Raw genomic sequence first — 25646 nt, 5'->3', positions numbered from 1 at the left:
GTTTGGTCTCTACATTATATCCATAGCATTCCAAAAATAAGATATTTGAAGTCAACCTTATATAAATCTCTCTAAGCCATTTGACAATATTAAAATGGCATTCTGGAACCACACAGTTTTTGGTTTTCGCATTCATTTAAACTTGTCATCCAAACAGGGACTATTTATTGCATGGGGGTGAGGATAACATGAAAACACTGATCAGTGGTGAGATCATGAAATCCATTTTGTCATTATCTACTTTAGCAATCTAATCAAAGTAATATTTTGACAATTCTTATTAGTCTAGATGTGAGCCTCAGCCCCTGCACTCTGCAATCTGTGATTAATTTATGTAGCTACTCAGCTCTATTTACTATTTTTTTCCAGGTCCATAATTTATTGTACAAATTGAGTATCACATGATGAGTTGATATTAGCTTCTTCAGGCATGGGAACTTAACAGATGAAGTACAGCTTAGAATCCGTTTATGTTGCTTTCACAGCTGAAGGTTTTTTAGACCTGAACATAAAGTATAAGACTATCAAAGCAATACCTCTGTATGTGGCCAGTGCACAATTCATTCTCCCCGTAAGAGTGTAAGAGTTGAAATATTTTTTGATACCAGTGAATTTGAACTGGGCATCTGTTTCTGCACCCCGTCATGATTTCAACCTTCCAAAACACACAGACTCCGCCTCCGGTGTCCTTCAATTTACGTAACAGCACCTTGGCCCCGCTGGAAGAAGTCCTCCATTTCCTATTAATAACGTGTTTATCATATAACTGTATTCAAGGGCTTAGCCTTTTATCTGATTTATAAACACATTTAATATATTTTGCTGATGCAAATTTTAATGTATTTAATAAAATGGCCTACAAACTTTATTATTAATGTGTAAATTTCATAGATAACTGAGACTTATCTTCTACCTAGGTCATACTCTAAACAGTTTTTAATGTTTTATTTAGATACCTTTGGAATGTTGAATGAAGTGTTTGAAATGAGCCTGAGGCAGCTTAGGTGGCATACATATTTCAAAGGGTAGTTTTGCAATTCTAATTTAGACTCCATGCACAAAGAACCCCCTTTGAAGCCTATTTTTAATGTAGGCCTGGATATACTATGGGTCATGTTTGTCCTCTGAAATAAAAACCATGAACAGGACAAAGTTTACCTGGCTTAATTTTTTTCCCCATAACATCTAAGTTATAGTGAGTTTCTACTCCAACACTCTGAACTTTTCTTGTTTTAATATAAAATTTACTTTCATAGCACTATGCTAGATGCAAGGAAGACAATTTTAAACAACAAAATTCTTACCTTTATGCTGTCTTTAAATCAGTGCACAAAGGTAAATGCCAATCAAGTGAGATAGACTCCCAGATTATGTAAAGGATCTAGAACAATAGAGTGCCACAGAGAGGGAAACACCATGGATAGGGAAGAAAGCTAATGGAATTTTAAACACCATGGATGGTGTAGGCTGTCACAGAAATGAAGATAACTAAAGTGGTAATAAAAACATACACAGAATTTTAGTGGTCTTGTAGCATCTAGAAAAACAAGAGTTAAAGTCTTGATCAAGACACCACCACACGACACCACCACACTATCTTTCTTAACTTACTAAAGTAACTATCCTTTTAGACAACATAAGAGATGCCTGCCTGGATAGCCTTTGATTGTTGAATATATCACAGAAGACAAATCAACTTCATATTCTGATCTCATATTTCTCAGGAAAATGTTTTCTCTTCATTCATTTTCTCAGAAGTTAGGTCTTTTAATAAAATTACCCAGGTTTCCTTCTATTTAGGTTTCTCATTGTACATTACTTCATTGGTTTCTTTTTTTAATTGAAGTATAGTTGACTTATATAATTATATTATTTTCAGGTGTACAACATAGTGTTCAGTATTTTTAAATATTATGTACCATACAAACTTACTATAACATTATGGACTATATTCCTTATGCAGTGCATCACATCACTGTGACTTATTTATTTTATAACTGGTAGTCTGTACCTCTTAATCCCCTTTACCTATTTCAACCATACCCTCCCACCCCAGTCAACCACTAGTTTGTTTTCTGTGTCTGTGAGTCTGTTTCTGTTTGTTTTGTGTTTAAGATTCCACGTATAGGCAGAAACATCCAGTATTTGTCTTTTTCTATCTGACTTATTTCATTAAGCATAACACCCTCAAGTTCCATCCATATTGTTGCAAATGGCAAGATTTCATTCTTTTTCATGGTTGAGTAGTATTTCATTGTATAAATGTATACCACATCTTCTTAATCCATTTATCTGTTGATGGACACTTAGGTTGGTTGCATATCTTGGCTACTGCAAATAATGCTGCTATGAACATTGGGGTGCATATATCTTTTAGAATTAGCATTTTCATTTTCTTTAGATAAGTATCCAGGTGTCTAATTTCTGGGTTGTATGGTAGTTCCATTTATAAATTTTTGAGGAAATTTTACACTGTTTTCCATAGTGGCTATATCAATTTACATTCCCACCAACAGTGCAAGAGTTTCCCTTTTCTCCACATCCTTGCAAATACTTGTTATTTGTTGTCTTTTTGATGATAGCCATTCTGACAGGTGTGAAGTGATGTCTCATTGTGGTTTTGATTTGTATTTTTCTGATGATTAGTGACATTGAGCATATTTTCAAGTGTGTGTTGGTCATCTGTACATCTTTGGAAAAATGCCTATTCAGGTCTTCTAACAATTTTTTAATAGATTGTCTGTTGTTGTTGTTGTTTTGATATTGAGTTGTATGAGTTCTTTGTGTATTTTGGATATTAACCCCTTATTGGAAATATCGTTTGCAAATATCTGCTCCCATTTGTTAGGTAGGCTTTTGTTTTGTTGATGTTTTTCTTTGCTGTGAAAAAGTTTTTTAGTTTGATGTGGTCCCATTTATATTTTTGCTTTTGTTGCCCTTACCTGAGAAGACAGATCCAAAAATATACTGCTAAGACTGATGTCAAAGAGTTTATTGCTTATTTTCTTCTAGGAGTTTTATGGTTTCAGGTCTCACATTTAAGCCTTTCATCTATTTTGAGTTTATTTTGTATGGGGTGTGAAAAAGTAGTCCAGTTTTATTCTTTTGCGGATACCTGTCCAGTTTTCCCAACACCATTTATTGAAGAGACTGTCTTTTTCCTATTGTATATTCTTGCCTCCTTTGTCATAGATTAAATGCCCATATAAGTGTGGGTTCATTTCTGGGCTCTCTCTTCTGTTCTATTGAGATATATATATATATATATATATATATATATATATATATATATATATATATATATATATATATATATATATATATATAATGTTTTTGTGTCAGTACCATACTGTTTTGATTACTATAGGTTTGTAGTATTGTTTGAAGCCAGGGATCTCTAGGTTTTTTTCTTTAGCAAAATTGTATGGCTATTTGGGGTCTTTTCTGGTTCCATTCCGAGTTTAGGATTATTTGTCCTAGTTCTGTGAAAAATGCCATTGGGGTCCTAGTTCATAGGGGTTGCATTGAGTCTTTAGATTGCTTTGGGAGTATGGACATTTTAATGATATTAATTCTTCCAATCCAAGAAGATGAAATATCTTTCCAATTATATCTAGTGTCTTCAATTTCTTTCATCACTGTCTTATATTTTTCAGAGTACAGCTCTTTCACCTTCATGGTTAAGTTTATTTCTACATATTTATTATTTTTGATGTGATGATGAATGGGATTGTTTTCTTGATTTATTTTCTGGTAGTTTATTATTAATGTATAGAAATGCAGCAGATTTCTGTACATTGATTTTATATCCTGCAACTTTACTGAATTTATTTATCATTTCTAAGAATACAGTTTTGGTGGAGTCTTTAGGGTTTTCTACATAGAGTATCATGTCATCTGCGAATAATGACAGTTTTACTTCTGCCATTCCAATATTATGTTGAATAAAAGTTGTGAGAGTGGGTGTCCTTGTCTTATTCCTGATCTTAGAGGAAAAGTTTTCAGCTTTTCACCAGTGATTATAATGTTAGCTTTGTTTGTCATAAATGGACTTTATTATGTTGAGGTATGTTCTTCATATTCCAACTGACTTGAGAATTTTTATCTTGAATGGATGTTGAATTTTGTCAAAAGCTTTTTCTGCATCTATTGAGATTGTCATGTGATTTTTATCCTTTGTTTTGTTAATATGGTGTATCACATTAATTGATTTGTGGATATTGAACCCTGCAAGGATATTCATCCTTACATCCCTGGAATAAATCCCACTTGATCATGATGTATGATCCTCTTAAGGTATTGCTGAATTCAGTTTGGTAATATTTTGTTGAGGACTTTTGCACCTATATTCATCTGGGATATTCCTTATAATTTACTTTCTTCTTAAAAGTCTTTGTCTAGTTTTGGTATCAGGATAATGCTGGCTTTATAGAATGATTTTGGAAGTTCTCCTCCCACTTCAATTTTTTGTAATTGTTTGAGAAAGGTGTGTACTAACTCCTCTTTAAATGTTTGGTAGAATTCCCCTGTGAATCTGTCTGGACATGGACTTTTGTTTTTTGGGATTTTTTTGATTACTGATTCAATTTCATTACTAGTCATTGGTGTGTTCAGATTTTCTGTTTCTTCCTGATTCATACTTGGAAGGTTGTATGCTTCTAGGAATTTATCCATTTCTTCTAGGTTGTCTGATTTATTGATATATAGTTGTTGGTAGTATTCTCTTATGATTGTTTGTATTTTGCTGGTGTTGTTTGTAGCTTCTCTTTCATTTCTAATTTTATTTATTTGGGCCCTCTCTTTTTTTCTTGATGAGTCTGGCTAAATGTTTATCAATTTGTTTATCTTTCAAAAAAAACAGGTCTTAGTTTCAATTATTTTTTTCTAATTTTTTTGGGTTCTCTATTTCACTTATTTCTTCTCTGATCTTTACTATTTTCTTCCTTCTACTAACTTTGGGCTTTCCCTAATTCCTTTAGGTGCAAAGTTAGGTTGTTTACTTGAGATTTTTCTGGTTTCTTGATGTAGGCCTGTCTTGCTATAAACTTCCTTCTTAGAACTGCTTTTGCTAGGTCTCATAGATTTTCAAAAGTTGTGTTTCTATTTTCATTTGTCTCAGGGTATTTTAAAAATTTCCTCTTCAATTTCTTCATTGACCCATTGGTTTCTTTAGTAAAATGTTACTTAGTCTCCATATAAGTGTTTTTTCCAGTTTTTTTTCCTGTAAATAATTTCTAGTTTTATACTGTTGTGATTGGAAAAGATGATTGATATGATTTAATCTTAAATTCATTGAGATTTATTTTGTGACCTAGCAAATACTATCCTGGAGAATGTTCCATGTGCACTTGAAAATAATGTGTACTCTACTGTTTTTGGATGGAATGTTTTGTAGATATTATTAAGTTCATCAGGCATAATATGTCATTTAAGGTCAATGTTTCTGTATTGATTTTCTCTCTGGATGATTTATCTGCTGATGTTAGTGGGGTATTAAAGTCCACTTCCATTATTTTATAACTGTCAATTTATCCCTTTATGTCTACTAATATTCTCTTTATAAATTTGGGTGCTCTTATGTTAGGTGCTTATATGTTTACAGATGTTATATTATCTTCTTGGATTGACTCTTTTATCTTTATGTACTGTCTTTCTTTGTCTCTTGTTACAGTCTTTGTTTTAAAATCTATTTTGCTACTCTAACTTTCTTTTCATTTCTGTTTGCATGAGATGTCTTTTTCCTTCCCTTCACTTGCAGTCTGTATGTGTTTTTAGCTTTTGGAGTGAGTCTCTTGTAGGTAGCACATGGATGGTGTTGCTTTTTATCCATTCAGTCATCTTTTGATTGGAGCATTTAGTCCTTTTATATTTTATGTGATTATTGATAGGTATGTACTTATTGACATTCTGTTACTTGTTTTTTGGTTGTTTTGGTAGTCCTTTTCTTCTTCTTTTAGTTTCTTTTCATGTGCTTTGATGATTTTCTTTACTGTTATGTTTGGGTTCCTTTCTCTTTGTTGCTTTTGTGTGTGTGTGTGTGTGTGTGTGTGTGTGTGTGTGTGTGTATCTATTGTATGTTTTTCATCTGTGGCTATATATATATCTTTGCTTTAAACTGATAGTTGTTTAAGTTCAAAGCTTTACATTTTTACCCCTTCCCCAGGTTCTATGTTCTTGACTTCATATTTAACATCTTTTTGTATATCCCTTAACTACTTATTGTAGTTATCATTGATTTCTTTAGACTTTTGTCTTTTAATCTTCATACTGACTTTTTAAGTTGTTGATCCACTGCCTTTAGTATATAATTGCCTTTACCAGTGAGATTTTTTTCCTTCATATATTTCCTTATTTCTTGTTATGGCCTTTCTTTTTCACTTAAGGAAGATCTTTCAATATTTCTTTTAAGGCCAATTTAGTGGTGACAGACTCTTAGTTTTTGCTTGTCTGGGAAACTCTTTATCTCTCTTTCAATTCTGAATGATAACCTTGCTGTGTAGAGTATCCTTGGGTGTAGGTTTTCTCTTCCTTTCAGCACTGTGAGTATATCATGACATGCATTTCTGGCCTTCAAAATTTCTGTTGAAAAAAATCAGCTTATAGCCTTATGGGAGTTTCCTTGTATGTAACTCTTTGTTTTTTTCTTCCTTATATTTAACATTTGCCATTTTAATTATGATATGTCTTACTGTGAGTCTCTTTGGGTTCATGTTGTTTGGGACTCTGTATTTTCTGGATCTGACCTGGATATTTGTTTTCTTCCCCAGGTTAGGGAAGCTTTCAGCCATTATTTCATCAGATAAGTTTTCTGCCTTTTTCTCTCTCTCTTCTCTTCCTGGGACACCTATAATGTGACTGTTAGTATACTTAATGTTGTCTCTGGGGTCCCTTAAAATATTTTAAATTTTTAGACTCTTTTTTTTTTTGTCTGTTCTGATTGAATGATTTCCACTATTCTGTTTCTTGGTCACTTATGTGTTCTTCTTTATCATCTAATCTGTTGTTGATTTCTTCTAATGTATTTTTAATTTCAGTTATTGTATCCTTCAGCTCTGATTGGTTCTTTTTTTTGTTTTTCTTTTTCTAATTCTTTGTTAAGTTCTCACTGTGTTTCTCTATTCTGCTGAGGTCAGGGAGTATTTTTATGACTGTTGCTTTGAACTCTTTATCAAGTAAATTACTTAACTCTGTTTCATTAGGGTTTTTTTGGTGAGGGTTGTCTTGTTCTCTTGTTTGGGTACATAGTCCTCTCCTCAATTTGTTTGGCTTTCCATGTCTCTCTATGTATTAGGTGAAACAGTTATCTATTTGGGTATTGGAGGTGTGTCCTTGTGTGGGAGCATCCTTACAGAGACTGTGTGCCTGATGGTTTGACAGAGGGCTGGAGCTGAAGTGAGCATGAGGTGTGGCTTCTCCCTGGTGTATTGGAAGCTGTCTCCTTGGTGGGGTTAGGGGGCTGGAGCTGGAGCCCAGTGCAGGCCAGGGTTTCTCCTGGGGAATGTTCGAAGCAACCGCCTTGTTGGGGGTGAGCTGGAGCCAGAGGGGCTAGAGCTGGAGACTAGTGCATGACAAGACTTTTCCTGAGTTTTTTTTTAGGGCTGCTGCTTTGTGGGAGGTTTGGAGCCAGAGCAGGCTGTGGGCTAGGGGGCTGTGCTGGGACCATCTAGAAGGCCAGCTAGAATACCAGGTGCTTTTAAATCTGCTGCCTCTGTGCTAAGATGTGGAGTGAGTATGTTTGTGTGAATGTCCTTTAAGAGCAGCCTAGTATTTTTTTTTCTTTTTCTTTTTTCCTACAGCCCTCTGGCTCTTCTAGTCATAAACCCTGCTTGTTTCAAAGCCAGTTAAGGGGGTTCATCTTCCTGGTGCCAGTACCCTTGTCTTGGGTACCCAATATGGGGTTCAAAACCCTTGCTCATTAGGTAGGACCTCTAAGTTTGTGATATGCCCTCCCACTTGTGGCTTTCCCACCAAGGGCACGTGTCCTGACTAGATCACTTTTTTCTCCTCCAACTTGCTTTGATGTGTTTTTTTTTTTTTCTTTATATACTTGACTGTAGAAAAGCTGTTCTGCTAGTCTTCAGGTCTTTCTCACAGAAAGTTGTTCTATATGTATTTGTAATTTTGTTGTGTTCATGAGAGGAGGTGAACTCGGGGTCTTCCTACTCTGCCTTCTTGATCTTGCCTCCAAATGGGAGTCCTTGTATAAAGTCGTTGAGTATAAGTTTAGACAGCCTACACCCTTTTCTCAGTTCAGGTACTCATTGGAAAAGACAATTTCCAAGTTCCAAGACCAGCTTGGGAAAACAATCAAACACTGAAATTGTAACATGTGATACATAGCCTGGTGTTAGCAGCCCTTTGTCCCCTCAGAAACATGTGTTAGGGAAGATGCTAGCATTCTTTGTATTATATGCACGCATGCTTCTGAGGTCATTTTCTTATCTCTTATTAGAACATTTAGCAATATATAATCATGTTATCTTGAACAGTACGAAAGGAAAATTTTTAAAAAACCTAAATACCAGGAAAAGTGTAGAAATTAATTTGTATGCTAAGTGATTGGGTTCCTGGACTTTGTGCCTGGAAAAGAGGTTGGATTATAAAAGCAAAGAATGGAAGTATCATTGAGAAAAAACAATAGTTTAAAATAGCTTTGACAAAGCTTCTGATACAGAATTTGAACAGAATTTATTATATATCCTAATTCTAAACCACAGTATCAACTTCCTCTTTGGGTTAACTCAGTTATGACTGATTAACTCTGAACTGAAAATTAAATAATCAATATTAAGTAGATTATAAAAAGGTTGCTAAGGAAATGGAACTACTATTTGGTTGAGGATCTATAATATGCCAAATATTTTATGTATTACTTTAAAACATCTTGGAGGGAAGAAATTATTATCACCTTCACTCTTTAGATAAGAACAACTTCCCAGTTTAGAGCTATTAAGTGATAGTGGTGAGGTTGATTTGAACCCATAAGTTCCTGACTCTACACAAACATTAGCATTTCTATAATAAATTAAAAATTAAATAAATATTTCTCAATTACCTTTTCAACATACTATATGGTCATAAGGGCTGTTAAAGCAAAAGAAAAATATCTGATATTTTCTTACGGCTGTCATGTAAAAGGTAGAGGGAATTTGGTGGTCTTAGTTAACATGAGTCAGACCATAAGAAAGAGCAGGAGAGAATAAAATGGAAAGGTCCTCACTCAGCCCTCTTCCTTCTTCTGAGGGCTGTTACCTCAGTAAAGGAGATTTCTGATTTCTCTGTAGACATTACAGGAAAGTTAAAAAAAGCTGGAAAATAAAGTCTGAGTTAGGACATGGAGAAACAGCCTGTATAAACATAGTTGTGTTCATTACTCTTACCAGTTCTTAATTATTTTTTTTTAATTTCAAAAGTAGAAGTAATGTTCATTTTATATCATGAAACAAAGAAAATGTTTTAAAGAAAAATGTAAAATATCTCCCCTCAACCCTTTTTAATATTAATAGCTTCATGGTATCTCCCCAGACTCATATCCATACACATATATGAGGCTTATTGATCTTTTTAAAAGTGTGATAATAACTTTGGCTCATAATTTTCTTATTTAAAATATATCATGGTCATCTTTCCAAATTAAGATAAACTTCTAAGTAATTCTCTTTTAATAACTGCATTAACAACCTCAATATGATCATAACCATAATCTACATAACTGCTCCCCCATTGAGAGACATTCTGATTATTTCCAGTTATCTTGATATTACAATTAATGCTGTAATATTCTGCAAGTACTGGTGCTTTTGTTTTAATAGGCTAGGTTTTCAAAAGTTACTAATAGATTACATATATTTTTTAGTTTTGATGTATAGTCAGATTGCTTTTTGTATCAGTTAGGCTCCAGCATGAAATATTGACATATTAAAATCATCAAATTTGATAAAAGTTTAATAAAAGGACCAGTTATAAAAGAGTGGACAGGATTTAGGGAGAACACCGGCATGGTTCAATTCTCTAGTGCTAGTAACACTGAGGAATTACCACTTGTAGATCAGAAGGCTCTAGAGGCAGAATGTGTGAAGAGGGTTGCCCCACAGGAGTTGCAACCTTCCTTGAGAGATGCAGTCAGGCAGTGGAGATCCTGACATTAGGGAGTTGATGAAATACATACTATGACCTCAGCCTTCTTCCTCATTCTCATCTTCTGCTGAATCCCCTAACTGGCAGAATAAAACCAAGAAATTCAAGGGACAGAGATCCTATTAATGTAATTTCTGCAGGTAACTTCCCCAAAAGCTCAAAGAAGAATGGGGAAAAGTTTGAGAATGGACCAAGAGGAAGGAATGGAAAATATCCTTCACAGCACTCATCTCAAATACTTTACTATTGATCTTTCCCTTTGTCCAAGTAAAATGATTGTGTTTCTGCCACAGAGATCACAAGAATCCTTTCAATTACCATGTCAATGTGGGGTGAAATCAGTTAAGGAACTGATATCCAGGATCTCATTAAGAAGATATCCAGCATCTCATTAAAAATAAAAACCCAAAAAACATATATGTTACAGAAATTCATACCCCCTCAGTCTCTGCATTTTATAATTTTTTAATATCCCAATCTGATGGAAAAATTGAAATCTTTTTTTACAAAATTTTGCAATTACCTTTATTTTGTTGAGTTGAACATATTTTCGAGTGTTTATTGGCTATTTAGATTTCCTTACTTGTGAATTGCCTATTCATATCCTTTGCCAACTTTTTCTACTATATCAGTAAATAAAAAACCTTTTTAAATATTAAGCATTCATTCACTTATTCATTCATTCAATACATATACATTGAATGTCCACTATGTGACAGGTTTTATTCTAGGCAGTGGAATCCAGTGAACAAAATAGGCAAAAATGCCTGCCTTTATGAAAATCATATTCTAGAGATGAGAGACATAAATTAGTACAACATATAGTATATTAGAAGGTGAAACATAAGCAGGAGGGAGGAGGCAAAGTGAAGGTGATTTTTGGAAATGCTATTTTAAATGGAATAGTCAAAAAATGTTCTAGAGAAAATGTAGCTAAGCAAAGATCCAAGGATCTAAGCTAGGGAATGATGTCTGTACTTTGTAAAGAACATTCCAGAGAAAAGAACAAGCACAAATTCCCTTTGGTGAGAATTTCTGAGTGATGGTTGAACTGTTGGGAAGGCTGTGTGGTTGGAGCCCAATGACAAAGAGTGAGAAAGTAGAAAATGAGATCAGGGAGCCTATGGTAGTAGAAGACTAATAAATAATTGAGGGCCCAGGGAGCCATTATAGGAATTTTATTTTTTATTCTGAGTGAAATAGGAAGTCATTAGAAAGATCTGAGCTGAAGAGTGACAAGACCTAACTCATTTTAAAGAATCATTCTGGCTTCCAAATTGATGTTTGGCCAGATAGGGAGGAGATTTGGTAAAGGCAGAACCAAGAAGATAACTTTGGAGACTACTTCAGTAATCCAGGAGAGAAATGATAGTGAACTGAGGTGGCAGTAGAGGATAAAACAATGGTTGAATTCTGGGTATATTCTGAAAGTAGAGCAGATAAGGAGATGTTGAAGTTTTAGATGTTGCATTTAAATTTGATTGTTGGTTTAAGGATCAGAGGTATTGTTAATAGCAGGATATGTTTGAGATACCTACCATCCATCCCAGATGGGGTCACAGTTGGATGTAGAAGTCTGGAGTATCTTGGGGAGATACCAGCTGGGGATATTGTCACTTGTATAGGAAATGTGTTTAAATTATTTTTTCACAATCTTGCATTTGCCTTTTGACATTTTTTCCATTCTTTCTGATGTCGTTGCTATTTTTTTTGTCTCTGTTCCTTTGTTCTGTTTCCTATTTGCTTAGCAAAATCTCTAACAGCAGTAGTTTATAAATACAGTTATTTATTTTTTTCTTCCAATCATACTTAAGGTTAGAGAAAAACCACAACACTTTATAAACTTTATAATTTTGTATAATCTTAATCCAGTTGAAACATATTTTAAAATATAGTATAAATGGAGTATTATGTATTTTTAAAACTGAATATAGATCATCTTTACAAAGCTCTGTGTTTTATAAAGACTGTTATCAATTATAACAAACCAGTTATTTTATATCATGGGGATTTTTATAATTTGTCTGCAAAATGATTTTGACTTACATCATGTTTGCATCTAGGGGTTTAAAAAATATTGAGTTCATTGAATAGCCATTAATGAATTATTGATGATGAAGCAAGATTTAAGTCTTGTTTTTTTTTTTTTTAAATAAACTAAATTTTAAAAATATTAGGGGGAAAAAAGGCCACCAGCATAATTTAGCATTCTCAACAAACTTTTTTAAACTTCTTTCATATTCTCAGAAACCTATTACAAAAGCTGAAAGACCAGTACTATTTATAGCAAGGGGTTATAATATTTTTATTTGTAGAATAAAAAACAAAGTCTGCTTGGCCACAATAATTAATTAGCATACTGAGCTCCTTAATTTCTACATTATATATATATATATATATATACTTTATTTATTTACATTTATTTTAAAATTATAATATTTGTCTTGATTTTCTTTACATTTTCATTTTTTTAAGTTGTAATATTTGTCTTGATTTTATTTGTTTCAGTAGTTTCTTAAGTTTGAAGATATCAAGTCAAAGTTGTTGAGATTTGGCCATGAGATGGCCTTTGGAGAGTAATATAAAAATAATTTGATCATAATAGTGAATGAAACCTGAATTTAGAACAATAATAACAAAATTCCAGGAAAGAATGGGAAGGGTGGGAAATTAAACAGAAGAATATGCACATTTCTGAAGTTTGGAAATTATTTCAAAAGAAAGAAAAATATTAATCATGCAGTAACTGTTTAATCTTTAAGCCATGATTCTTTGGGGCTGCTATTTTCACTTCCAAATTAAAGAATGAATTTGGAAGGTTCACAAAAGAACTAAATGCATTTACAATCAAAGTATTTCACAGCTTAATGGAAACTTACAAATACAATCCATACACCATATTTTATGACACAAGCCCCAAAAGATTTTTAAGAAACTTGACCACAGGTTTGACTTCAGTGTTATTTGAAGCTATCTTCAGATATTAGTGAGTAAAATAGCATGTTGAGAAAAATAATGTGTGAAAGTAAATTAAAAATTAGCTAAGTATTTTACATGACCTAATTATTTTTTCTCTCGTAGACCAGCCATTAAGGGTCAAGATGCTCAAGGATTAAGTGAGTAAGAATGACCCAGGCCAATTCTCCTATTCTTCATCTTCTCTTGTAAGGTGCAGTAAAGTCACTGAGTATATGGACACTGCTTTCTGGGAAAACACTTGAAATACATTTTAATTTGTAAATTCAAACACAACCATAAACTCAGTTCATTCTGTTTTGGGCTGCACATCACTTCTCCCAAGAGCTGCTCTGTGTGCTACCAGATAAATAAACATTTCTTACTTGGGGCAGAACTCTGAAGCCAGATTAGACAGAGGCTAAGCACTCTTGAATGATAATTTAAGAGTAAATAAGACTCATTTATTTGTTTAAGAGTAATAAGTCTCTTATTTATGGTAATTATTAGCAAAATTTATCTTTTCAACTTGAATAGTTTAAAATATAATATTCAAATAGTAACATTATCATAAACACATCTAAGATATTCTCAGACTTCATCAACAATGCATTCAGACAGTGAATAGAAGACAGTATTTTTTATCCAACCAAGCCAGAGTGAGTGTTTCTCTAGCTGCTTGGGTTCCCCAGTTTTGCTTTGATCTGAGTGACTAACTTCCAATGCATTTTAAAGAGGTGGCTGATAGGTTCTTACATCACTAGCATGACTAATCAATAAATCAATAACAGAAAATTCATTCTTCTTTACGTTTTAACCAACTTTATGACCAAGTCAAAGAAATAAATGGAGTTGGGAGTGTAGGGTTCCAACCCAGTAGATTGAAGTGCAGCTGCAGAACAACTGCCCTATCTGGAAGCTTTCATGAGACAAGTTGAATTTAAGTTAATTTTTTAAAATTAAAAATTCTGTTCCTCCCCAACATCAGTCACTCCATTCAGGAAGGTTGCACAAGTCTCTTAGATAGCCTCATCCACCAGAAGGCAGACAGCAGAAGCAAGAAGAACTACAATCCTGCAGCCTGTAGAACCAAAACCACAATCACAAAGATAGGCAAAAAGAAAAGGCAGAGGACTATGTACCACCTGGAGGAACAAGATAAAACCCCAGGAAAACAACTAAAGGAAGTGGAGATAGGCTACCTTCCAGAAAAATAACTCAGAATAATGATAGTGAAGATGATCCAGGACCTCAGAAAAAAAAATGGAGGCAAAGATAAAGAAGATGCAAGAAATGTTTAACAAAGACCTAGAAGAATTAAACAACAAACACCTAGAAGAATTAAAGAACAAACAAACAGAGATGATCAATACAATAACTGAAGTGAAAAATGCACTAGAAGGAATCAATAGCAGAATAACTGAAACAGAAGAATGGATAAGTGACCTGAAGACAGAACGGTGGAATTCACTGCAGTGGAACAGAATAAAGAAAAAAAGCAATGAAGACAGCCTAAGAGACCTCTGGGATAATAATAAATGCACCAACATTCACATTACAGGGGTTACAGAAGGAGAAGAGAGAGAAAAAGGACCCAAGAAATAATTTGAAGAGATTAGAGTCAAAAACTTCCCTAACATGGGAAATGAAATAGCCATCAAGTCCAGGAAGTTTAGAGAGCCTCAGGCAAAATAAACCCAAGGAGAAACACACAGAGACACATAGTAATCAAACTGACAAGAATTAAAGACAAAGAAAAATTAAAAGCAACAAGGGAAAAACAACAAATAATATACAAGGGAACTCCCATAAGGTTAACAGCTGATTTCTCAGCATAAACTCTACAAGCCAGAAGGGAGTGGCACAATATATTAAAAGTTATGAAAGGGAAGAACCTACAACCAAGATTACTCTACCTGGAAAAGATCACATTCAGATTTGACAGAGAAATCAAAAGCATTACAGACAAGCAAAAGCTAACAGAATTCAGCACCACCAAACCACCTCTACAACAAATGCTAAAGGAACTTCTCTAAATGGAAACACAGAGATGAAAAGGACCTACAAAAGCAAACTTAAAACAATTAAGAAAATGGTAATAGGAACATAATATTGATAATTACCTTAAAGGTGAATGGATTAAATGTTCCAACCAAAAGACACAAGCTTGCTGAATGGATACAAAAACAAGACCCACATATATGTTGTCTAAAAGAAACCCACTCTGAAGTGGGTCTCTAGGTCTGAACCTAGGAAAACATACAGACTAAAAGTGAAAGGATGGAAAAAGATATTGCATGCAATTGGAAATCAAAAGAAAACTGTAGTAGCAATTCTCATATCAGATAAAATAGACTTTAAAATAAAGAATGTTACAAGGGAAAATGAAGAATGCTAAATAATGATCAAGGAAAGAAGATATAACAATTATAAATATATTTGAGGTTCTCCACCATAGGAGCACCTCAGTACATAAGGCAAATGCTAACAACTATAAAAGAGGAAATCGACGGTAACACAATAATGGTGTGGGACTTTAACACCTCAATTACACCAATGGACAGATCACCCAGACAGAAAATTAATAAGGAAACACAAGCTTTAAATGACACAATAGGCCAGATAGATTTTTTTTATTTTATTTGTTTATTTATTTATTTTTTGTGGTACATGGGCCTCTCACTGTTGTGGCCTCTCCCATTGCAGAGCACAGGCTCCAGACGCACAGGTTCAGCGTCCATGGCTTATGGGCCCAGCTGCTCTGTAGCATGTGGGGTCTTCCTGGACCGGGGCATGAATCCGTGTCCCCTGCATCTGCAGGTGGACTCTCAACCACTGCGCCACCAGGGAACCCAGACCAGATAGATTTAATTGGTATTTATAGGACATTACACCCCAAAACAGCACATTACACTTTCTTCTCAAGTGCACATGGAACATTCTCCAGGATAGATCACATCTTGGGTCACAAATCAAGCCTTGGTAAATTTATGAAAATTGAAATCATATCAAGTATCATTTCCAACCACAACACTATGAGACTAAAAATCAATTATGGGGGAAAAAACATAAAAATCTACAAACACATAGAGGCTAAACAATACATTACAAAATAACCAAGAGGTCACTGGAGAAATCAAAGAAGAAATCAAAAAATACCTAGAGACAAATGACAAGGAAAACATGATGATCCAAAACCTATTAGATGCAGCAAAGGAGTTCAAAGAGAGAAGTTTACAGCAATACAATCCAACCTTAAGAAACACGAAAAATCTCAAATAAATAATCTAACCTTACACCTAAAGGAACTAGAGAAAGAAGAACAAACAAGACACAAAGTTATTAGAAGGAAGGAAATCATAAAGATCAGAGAAGAAATAAATGCAATAAAAACAAAGAAAACAATAGCAAAGATCTATAAAACTAAAAGCTGGTTTTTTGAGAAGATAAACAAAATTGATAAACCTCTAGCCAGACTCATCAAGAAAAAGAGGGAGAGGACTCAAGTCAATAAAATTAGAAATGAAAAAGGAGAAGTTACAACAGACACTGCAGAAATTCACAACATCATAAGAGACTACCACAAGCAACTCTATGCCAACAAAATGGACAACCTGGAAGAAATGGACAAATTCTTAGAAAGGTGTAGCCTTCCAAGACTGAACCAGGAAGAAATAGAAAATATGAACAGACCAATCACAAGTAATGAAATTGAAACTATGATTAAAAATCTTCCAACAAACAAAAGTCCTGGTCCAGATAGCTTCACAGGTGACTTCTATCAAACATTTAGAAAAGAGCTAACACCGATCCTTCACACACTCTTCCAAAAAATTGAAGATGAAAGAACACTCCCAAACTCATTCTACAAGGCCACCATTACCCTGATACCAAAACCAGACAAAGATGTTACAAAAAAAGAAAATTACAGACCAATATCACTGATGAATATACATGCAAAAATCCTCAACAGAATGCTAGCAAACAAAATCCAGCAACATTAAAATGATCACACACCACAATCAAGTGAGATTTATCCCAGAGATGCAAGGATTATTCAATATATGAAAACCAATCAATGTGATACACTATATTAAGAAACTGAATAATAAAAACCATATGATCATCTCAATAGATGCAGAAAAGCTTTTGACAAAACTCAACACCCATTTATGATGAAAACTCTCCAGAAAGTGGGCACAGAGGGAACATACCTCAACATAACAAAGGCCATATATGACAAACCCACAGTAAACATCATTCTCAATGGTGAAAAACTGAAAGCATTTTCTCTAAGATCAGGAACAAGACAATGATGTCCATTCTCACCACTATTATTCAACATAATTTTGGAAGTCCTGGCCATGGCAATCAGAGAAGAAAAAGAAATAAAAGGAATACAAATTGGAAAAGAAGCAGTAGAACTGTCACTGTTTGTAGATGACATGATATTATACATAGATAATCCTAGAAGTTGCCACGAGAAAACAACTAGAGCTAATCCGTGAATTTGGTAAAGTTGCAGGATGCAAAATGAATGCACAGAAAACTCTTGCATTCCTATAAACTAACAATGAAAGATCAGAAAGAGAAATTAAGGAAACAATCCCATTCACCATTGCAAAAAAATGAATAAAATACCTAGGAATAAACCTACCTAAAGAGGTAAAAGACCTGTACTCAGAAAACTATAAGACATTGATGAAAGAAATCAAAGGTGACACAAACAGATGGAAAGATGGAAGATTTGGATTGGAAGAATCAATGTTGTGAAAATGACTATACTACCGAAAGCAATCTACAGATTCCATGCCATCCCTATCAAATTACCAATGGCATTTTTTTACAGAACTAAAACAAAAAATCTTAAAATTTGCATGGAGACAGAAAAGACCCTGAATAGCCAAAGCAGTCTTGAGGGAAAAAAACGGAGCTGGAAGAATTAGGTTCCCTGAATTCAGACTATACTTTAAAGCTACAGTAATCAAGACAATATGGTACCAGCACAAAAACAGAAACATAGATCAATGGAACAAGATAGAAATCCCAGAGATAAACCCATGCACCTATGGTCAACTAATCTATGACAAAGGAGGCCAGGGTATACAATGGAGAAAAGACAGTCTCTTCAATAAGTGTGCTGGGAAAACTGGACTGCTACATGTAAAATAATGAAATTAGAACACTCCCTAACACTATATACAAAAATAAACTCCAAATGGATTAAAGACCTAAATGTAAGACCAGACACTGTAAAACTCTTAGAGTAAAACATAGGAAAAACACTCTTTGTCATAGTCACAGAAAGATTTTTTGACCTACCTCGTAGAGTAATGGAAATAAAAACAAAAATAAACAAATGAGACCTAAGGAAACTTAAAAGCTTTTGCACAGCCAAGGAAACTCTAAGCAAGACAAAAAGACAACCCTCAGAATGGAAGAAAATATTTACAACAAATCAATGGACAAAGGATTAATCTCCAAAATATATAAACAGCTCTTGCAGCTCAATATTAAAAAAACAACCCAATCAAAAATTGGGCAGAAGATCTAAACAGACATTTCTCCAAAGAAGACATACAGATGGCCAAGAGGCACATGAAAAGCTGCTCAACATCACTAATTATTAGAGAAATGCAAATCAAAACTACAATGAGGTATCACCTCACACTTGTTAGAATGGGCATCATCAGAAAATCTACAAACAACAAATGCTGGAGAAGGTGTGGAGAAAAGGGAACCCTCTTGCACTGTTGGTGCGAATGTAAATTGATACAGCCACTATGGAGAACAGTATGGAGGTTCCTTAAAAACCTAAAAATAAAATTTACTATATGACCCAGCAATCCCACTACTGGGCATATACCCAGAGAAAACCATAATTCAAAAAGACACTTGCACCCCCATGTTCACTGTAGTACTATTTCCAATAGCCAGGCTGTGAAAGCAACCTAAATGCCCATTGACAGACAAATGCATAATGAAGTTGTGGTAAATATCTACAAAGGAATATTACTCAACCATAAAAAAATGAAATTGAGTCATTTGTAGAGATGTGGATGGACCTAGAGACTGTCATACAGAGTGAAGTAAGTCAGAAAGAGAAAACAAATATCGTATATTAATGCATATATGTGGAATCTAGAAAAATGGTACCGATGATCTGGTTTGCAAGGCAGAAATGGAGACAAATGTAGAGAACAAATGTGTGGACAACAAGGAAAGAAATTGTGGGGGTGTGGGATGAATTGGGGGATTGGGATTGACATATATACACTAATATGTATAAAGTGGATAACTAATAAAAGCGTGCTGTATTAAAAAAAGCAGCTTTAGACATAAGATAAATAATAAAAATAATAAAATTCATGATGTTAGTTGATAATAGACATAATAATATGATTTAAAAAAAAAAATCTGTCCCTCAGTCATACAAGTTGCAATTCTAGCTTTCAGTAGTTGTATGTGGCTAGTGACCACCATACAAAACAGTTCAGATATGGTATATGTCCATCCAGTTAAGAAAATCCAATTGGGCAGTATTGCTAGAATCATGAGTACCTTGATCAGGGTTGTATTCTTTGTTCCCCCTCTACCCTGCAGGGCCTTGCCCTGCTGGATTTGAGCCTGGCTCAGGGCAAATGTATTGTGTGTGGTATTCTTGCCCTCAGAGCATTTCAAAGTCTTGTTCTGGTACCAGGAATAAAGTCTCCATCCTCTATCACACTTCAAATTACTATTTCTTCATACCATTTCCTAAGTGAGATTAGTGCAGTGTATACTTAGAGACAGTTAATTTTTTTATACCATTAATTTAACTGTTTGTTTTATATAATATTTTCATAAGTCTGAAATATAAGATTTAACTTTTATCTGCATATATTCATTTTGGCTCTAGAAATTTTAAAGAAGCATGGCCTTCCTTGATGCTGCCAATTATTGATATCTTGGTTGTAAAAATTTTAGTAACACATCTTTCTACATCTGATTGGATATACATCAGTCTGTTATAAGTTATATAGAACTTGATTAATTTTGGAGCATCACTGCTCATTAGGTGGCTCAGTTCACAACTCAGCTCTGGACATAATTTTTCCCATTTTAAAAATTGTAACCAATGCTGAGATTGATTTTCTTGAGAAATATAAAACATTTTGTCCACTGGTTGAATATAAGAGAATAAACTGTTTTAATATTCTGGCTTAAGTCTAAAGGTAACACATATATTTAATATCAAATGTGAATCAACATCATGCAAAAGATATTTGGAGCTTGACCTCTATCATGAAAAAAAAAAAGACATTACTGAATCTAAAGCTTAAGCAAATAAAGTTTTGCAATTAGTTACTATAATGCTTGTGTTTAAAATATTTCAACAAATCATTTATTTTCATGTTTGAGTTTTAATACTTTCAATCATTCATTTATTTATTTACAAATTATGTTTTAAACATCTATGTAAGCATAAATGACAATATCTTATAAAAAAACCTGATAAGCTGGAATGAGTAGACTTTTCAAATTAAGACATTATTTTATGTATTTAGAATATATATCTCCATATATATATAAACACACACACACACACACATATCTATATATCTATATATCTATATAGCTATATATCTATATATCTATATATATATATAAGTTTGATGAACTGTAAAAGCATTATATATGCATGAGGAAACCTAGAAGTTCCTCAAATGAAAAAATTTAAAAATTGCCTTTTATCAACTACTGTTACTTTTTCCATATATGGCATTATAGCTATCTATGTCTATTACATAGTTATATACATGTGTAAATATATACTTTGATACATTTAAGTATTCATATAAACCAATTTTAAAATACAGTAAGGTCATACTTTGTATATTTCAGTTGGTATTACTTGGTGTATTTGAAATCATGGTTTTTCATGTAATATGCAAAAATGATGCTATTATATATCTTCTACAATAGCACAACTATGCATATGCTATGATATCTTCTATTTAAAATAGATACATATTCTTTCATTTTATGATGTGGAAGGAGAAAAAACAACCAAGGACATTATTTCATGCCTTTATTAAAATGTACCAATTTGAGAACAGCTGAAAGATGAGTATTTTGAAGAAATGAGGAGTTTAAAGATTTTACAGGACACAATAGTGAAGGTCAGAGTTGTGTTAGTTGTGGACAAGAAGTTGGGCCAGTAAGACTGTGGTCATGATGTACCAGCTGTTGGTTGGTCAACATGGGTTCAACAAGAGAGGTGGGGAAAACGAGTTAGGGAGTAAGGTCTTGAAAGGATCAAAGTGGAAAACTTTTAGTTCTTTAGGATCTTTTACAAAAATTATAATCCAGCTACTATTGTGGGTATTATTTTCTTCATTTTAAAAATTAAAACCAATGTTTAGATGGGTTTTTCTAGCTCTTTGTACCTTCTACAGATTTTATTAGGCTTTATTTATAAAAATAAATATTCATATGAATAGGACCTGGGTCAAACAAGTACACCAATTTTTTTTAATGCATTAGGCTCCCACTTTTTTTATACATTTGTACAGATGGTTGGTAATAGCTTCTTTCTTGATTATGTTTTTGAAAACTAATTATTAAATCATTTGTGTTTTTCAAAGATTCCTGAACATTTTATTTGTATTATTATATTATTTTGGTATATGCAAGGTCCTGTGTGATAGATTTATTGTGTTAACAGCCCCAGTTTTTCACATCTCCTTGTTTTCATGCCATTTGCTAGTGTCCTCTTACACTGGCCCTTAGCTTGAACATGTGACTTGAATTGGTCAATATTACAGCTCACAAACTTGACTGAAACAGATATGAAAAAACTCTTGTACGTTTTTACTTTGTCTTTCCTCCATGTGACTGCCATGGGAAATATCTAGGCTAGTCTGTTATAATGATATGATGAAGGCTTAGAGGAGATTATAATGACACATTTGAGACCATTCTAAACCAGGCAGCAACCACCTGAGCAAAAACCCATGAGCTGAGATTAACCAAGCCAGGCACATATCAGCAGAACCATCCAGCTGACCCATAGATTTCTATGCAGAAAGGAACTTTTATTGGCATATGCCATTGAAAATTTGTGGATTTTTGTTATGCAGCATTATTATGGTAATAGATAAATGATACACACTGGCCAAATTAAGAACAGACAAAGCAGTCAATGTATACTTGTCTCATTTTAATAAACGTTCTAGATTTCTCCCCAAATCCCTCATGTCATATAGCACAGGGTGGTGTTCTTTCTGTATGACTAGTAATAATGGATATGGCATCTCTCTGGAGATGTTTCTATTATCCCAAAATAGTCCATCACAGGAAATAATTCAAACACCATTAAGAAGATTATTAACATTTGATATTTACATTTGTAGTTCTCTTTTCAACAAATACTCATTAGAAATTCTGCTTTTTATTTTTTGTTTATTGTATTTATATTTATTTGATATTTATTTTATTTTTATTCAGCATAGCTATCGATAATTCTATATATTTTCTTATACGTGATATCATAAGACTATGCATATTCTAATTTGGTAGTTTCAGTGCTTCTCTGTCTTTGTTTCATTTCTCAAACTCTTCACATTAATTATCTGAGTTCTATCTCTGCAAGCTCCCTCCCTACTCATTCTCCTACCTGACTCCTTCATGCAATTCAGATATTCTGCTCAAAAAGTCACCTTTCTGATTCCCAATCCAGAAGTTTCATTTGAGTTGGCTGTACTTTCTATGTGATTGGACAGAGCTCTCTACTTCCTGGGTGATTTTTTCTTGTCTTTTCTTTTTCATGACATTATTCACTTATGTTCTCTTTGTCTCCTTTCACTTCTATGATAATTTGTTCTCTGTCCTCTTCTTCTTTATTTAACTATTATTTCTCTTCATCCAGCATTTTGTCCTTGATTCTCTTTTTACTCCACCTAAACTCTCTTGCCTCTTCACAGATTCCTCTGACTTCAACTAACACCTATATCCTAAAGATCCTTAAGTAGGTATCTCCATCTCAATGACTGGTTCTGAGTTATAAACTGGTTATTCAAAATGTAGTTTACATTTCCTTTTGACCTGGCCCACTTCTTTATATTCTCTGCCTTAATAAATGGCTCCTCTAACCACTCCCTCATCTAAAACAGAAACTCAGAAGGCATCTTAAACTCCTGCCTCTCCTTTCATCCCCACATCTAATTAAGGAATCCCGTGCATTCAAACCGTTTAATATATCTTATATAGGTATCTTCCTTATCAGTGACTCGACCTTAATTTTGCCCTAATCATTCTCACTTAAATTATTTAAAGAGTTTCCTTCTATATCTCGTCCTCTAGTCTTGAAGCTTTTCAGACTGACCCTCGAAATTTGCCAGATTTATCTTTGTGATATACATATCTAAGCATGCTGATCCAAACTTAAAATTTCTCTGTGACTATCAAATACCTGAAGTATAAAATTCAAAATTTTATATTGACATCAAATATACTGAAAATTGCATAACACAACAGAGTAGATTTGGATATGCTTGGCTGTCTTCTTTCTATTCTTCAGCCCAAATCTCAGGAGGGAAATACATAAGTGTCAAGTGTGTGTGTGTGTGTGTGTGTGTGTGTGTGTGTGTGAGAGAGAGAGAGAGAGAGAGAGAGAGAGAGAGAGAGAGAAAGAGAGGGAGAGAGAAAAAGAGAGGGGGAGAGAGAGAGACACTTAACAATGCTAGAAATCCAGAAAGTCTGCTACAAGAAATTATGTGAACTTTCTGAAAGTTGCATGCAAGATGGCACTAGATACATAGAATAAAAATTCCAGTGGAAACCAGAGTTTCAAATCTGCAGGATAAATGCTACAAAGTGTGAAAGACGATTATAGGACAACTCCTAATTCAGATGGAATAAACATTAGGTGCAAGGGGAATCCAGAAGAAAACACACGAGAGATTAATTGGAGCATTGCTTTAAGAGAAGTTGGGTCACTCTGATTCCAATGTTTATGCTCTTAATAAAAAGATATTTCTATAAATAAAAAAAGAAGAGCAATGCTATTTTCAAAATAGAATCTCCAATTACCATTTAAAAATATAGTATGATCAGTTGAAATTCACATTAGTAATAAAAAAGAGCACTGCAGCTAGATCTAAATATATCCTCATAATATATAAATCAAGTGAAGTTTATTTTCAGTTGCTGAGCTCTGATGCAGTTGTGCATAGCCGATCTAATTTTGTAGTTGGTAGACAAAGTCAAAATAACTGAATCTGATATTCTGACGACCAGTTTGCTTTGTCTATTTAACACTGAGCTTGACCTCTGCAGATCTTAACACTTTGGCAAAAGCACAAACTTTCTTTTAGAAATGGAAAAAAATCCCCTCACATAGGCAAGTAGATACTGAGTAACCATTTGAAATCTTTTTCCGCGCATTAGTAATTACCTCCTCCCCCCAATTTAAATGCTCTTGGTCCCTAACCTATAAAGACTTTTTTGAGTGGCTGCTAAGCTTTTGCCAGTACTTCATTGTTCAATAATTCCCTAGATTCTATAGCTCCTCATCCCACTGTGTACGGTGCACACACGCACAGACACACATACACGAGATACACGTGTTTCCTCAGCTAACCAAAACTGGTTTCTGTTTCTCATAACCCAATAAAATAGTATGCTGACCTTAGAAAATACTTTTCACTTGCATGAAAATATCAATGGATCAAATAGACTGATTCATTCTTGGAGACAAAAAGCGGTCTTAAAATTGAGTGAAGGAACTTCCCTGTTGGTACAGTGGTTAAGACTCCACACTCCCGATGCAGGGGGACCAGGTTCAATCTCTAGTCAGGGAACTATATCCCACATGCATGCTGCAACTCCAGGGAGCTATATCTCACATGCATGCTGCAACTAAGAGTTCACCTGCTTCAACTAGGAAGCCCTCCTGCTGCAAATAAGACCCAGCACACCCTCCAAAATAAATAAAATATGCATTTTAAAAAAATTGAATAAGATATTTCATTTAACAATTATTTGTTGAATATTAAATAGGGGTTTATATCTGTTGTCAGCACCAACATTGATATCATTGATTTGATCTTCCTTTTTTATTTATTTGTTTATTTATTTATTTGTTGCAGTATAGTTAATTTTCAATGTGTTAGTTTCAGGTGTACAGCAAAGTGACTCAGTAATGCATAGATTTTTTTTTGGATTCTTTTCCATTATAGGTTATTACAAGATATTGAATATAGTTCCCTGTGCTATACAGTAGGCTTTTGTTGTTTATCTGTTTTATATATAGTAGTGTGCACATGTTAGTCCCAAACTCCTAATTTAACTCTCCCTGACCCCCCTATTCCCTTTGTAACCATAAGTTTTCTATGTTTTCTATGTCTGTGAGTCTATTTCTGTTTTGCAAATAAGTTCATTTATATAATTTTTTTTAGATTCCACATATAAGTGATATGATATATTTGTCTTTCTCTGTCTGACTTATTCACTTAATATGATAAACTCTAGGTCCATCTATGTTGCTGCAAGTGGCATTATTTCATTCTTTT

Source organism: Delphinus delphis, chromosome 17 (genome assembly GCF_949987515.2).
Source record: "Delphinus delphis chromosome 17, mDelDel1.2, whole genome shotgun sequence".
In the NCBI taxonomy this organism is placed as follows: domain Eukaryota; kingdom Metazoa; phylum Chordata; class Mammalia; order Artiodactyla; family Delphinidae; genus Delphinus; species Delphinus delphis.
Note: the sequence above shows the minus strand (reverse complement) of the source record.